Source organism: Lolium perenne, chromosome 1, assembly GCF_019359855.2.
Source record: "Lolium perenne isolate Kyuss_39 chromosome 1, Kyuss_2.0, whole genome shotgun sequence".
Classification (NCBI taxonomy): Eukaryota; Viridiplantae; Streptophyta; class Magnoliopsida; order Poales; family Poaceae; genus Lolium; species Lolium perenne.
This window is the reverse complement of record NC_067244.2, coordinates 83,765,926-83,768,492: the sequence shown is the minus strand read 5'-3', so window position 1 is coordinate 83,768,492 and position 2,567 is coordinate 83,765,926.

Here is a 2,567-nt window from a genome sequence, read left to right as displayed (position 1 = left end):
AATTAAGTTTATAAATTAAATAATATCTATTAAGTAACTAAATAAAATATTAAGATTAATTTTCTTTATCATATTTCATTAACTAAAATATTAGTAGTATTTTCAAAACCCTAAATTTCAAATTACCATTTACCATTTTCTTTAAATTATAATAAAGCAAGAAAATGTTAAAAGTTAATATTATTTTTGTAGTCAAAAGTTATCTATTTACTTGAACCTTTTTAGTCAACAAGTTATTATTTTGAAATTTAATAACATCTTTAAAATCCTAATTCCCGAATTAAACCCTAAATAATATTTATCTTAATTATTAAATCTTTTAAAATAAAAAATGCTAAGACCATTATTAATTTTACTTCAAAGTGATTAGTAACTTTAACTCCATTTCCAATTATTATTTTAAGGATAGCATCACAATTTAGAAACCTAGTTCCAATAGGAATCAAAATCCTTAACTCTATTATTTTAGGGATTTCTATTTCCGTGCCCTTGGTTCGTTAGTTGTACTCAGTTTTCCCCAGCCGCTTAACTTTTCCTTAGTTTTCCCCTCCCTCTAGTTTGAAACCCCTCGCAGACGCTCGGACGGGAGGGTTGCCGTTTGGTCAGTGGCCTTGCCTTTAACGGTGACGGCTAGGGAGCCGTGGTGGTTGTGAATTGACTGTTGCTTTTGAATGGTGTTGACTGTTGACCCAATGAGACACATCGGACTCACTTTCTCTCACTCACCCAAAGCTTTCCCCTCCGCCAGAGCTCACACACCGCCCCTCCGCCGCCACGCATTCCTGCCCTCCTACCTTATGGCGTCGTCCGCCCCCGAGCCGCTCCCGGGAGGCGGAGAGGGCTCCCCCTCCACTAGATCTGCCCCTAGATCTACCCCTGTCGCGGTAGAGTTTGTACAGCCGTCTGGTGTGCCGATTATGCCCCTCAACCGCGGAGAAGATTGGGAATCAGAGGGATCTAACGCATAGATTCCATCTGGGTAAGCATCCTCTGCCTATGTGAATTAACATTAGGCAGTTTTTGAGCGCGAATCGTTGTTGCTCAACTAACTGTGTTGCTTTTCGAATAGGATTGATCCAGCGCTGGATTTTCGGCTGGTGGTTAGGCTGGATACTAGCTTTACGCGTGATTCTAAACGCTATATGAATGGATTTTACATCCCAGCGGTGGTTGCAACCACCATCTCGTTGAGGGTTTTGAAACATAACATATCTGCTAAGTACTCCTGGAGCCCTCGCGATTCAGTTCATTTCGAATATTTCAACAGCACGAAGCGAAGATTGGTTCCACTAATTTCCGTCGAGGATCTGGGAATTCTTTTTTTGCTTTGAATGCTTCTTGCTGTGTCGGTAAAATTCGTATCCATGTGGATAGGGCCCAGGCATCATCTGGTGTTGGGGCGTCATCAGGTGGTCGGGCATCATGTCTCTCTACTGTTGCTGCCTCTGCTAATTGGGCTGGCTCAACAAGTTAGTGGGCATGACCAATAAGCTTGTGGGGGCCACTATCGTGCTAACGGGCTGGCCCAATTAGTATGTGGGGTCCACCGCAAATCAGGTGGGCTGGCCCAACGAGTTAGCGGGCCGGCCCAATAAGCTTGTGGGGCCCACTTTCCTGCTAAAGGGCCAGCCCATTTACCAAATGGGCTGGCCCAATAAGCACGTGGGCCCACTTTTCTGTTATAGGGCCGGCCCATTTAGTGGGTGGGGTCCACCTTAAAGCAAGTGGGCCAGCCCAATTAGTGGGCGGGGTCCACCTTAAATCAAGTGGGCTGGACAAATAAGTAAGTGGGCCAGCCCGTTTAGTTGCTGTTTATATGCCGACATAATAGGCGCTTTAGGATTTTGCGGGCCGGCACATATGTGATTTCTCTTAATTGGGACGTTTAAGGGATGGGAATTTTTGATTTAGATACTGAGAATATTTACACAGCACATGATTTCTGTCGGATAGCCTCACTTACCACAAGCACCATAGAAAAAATGTGCGAAAGAACTATAAAAACTAACTAAATATTACATCAGCTGCAAGGCTTTGAAAAAATATTACAGAACCTAGAGAAATTGAATGGTAATTAAACCTAGCAATACAATGAAGCGATTCGGCAATCTTTTAAGTTGTCCATGCAGCACCTAAATCTGAAACAAAGACATTACAAGTTAAGACAACAACAATGGAAAGGCAAAGACACTAAAATATTGTTTGCCAAAGAATTTGGAACTCATCATTTCATCATTATAACAAGATCATTGTAATGCGCACAATAAGCAAACAAAGAGTGCATGCCGCATACCAACAGCCAATATAACAGAGCACGTTAGAATGAAACAACAGACTTACTACTGTCGAGTCCCATGCAAACCAACATGTTCAGGGAGTACAAAATTGGCATGAACAACATAGTAGCATGCTATAAATTTTGTAAAACGACTGAGCAAGATGAAGTTATGATGGCTACATCTACAAAGTAGGGAATGTAAACCAAATATAGAAGTTACGATGGCAAAAGCTAAAGAGGAGGGAATGTGAACCAACATGTGCCAAGTGCAATTACTTCAAATTGACTG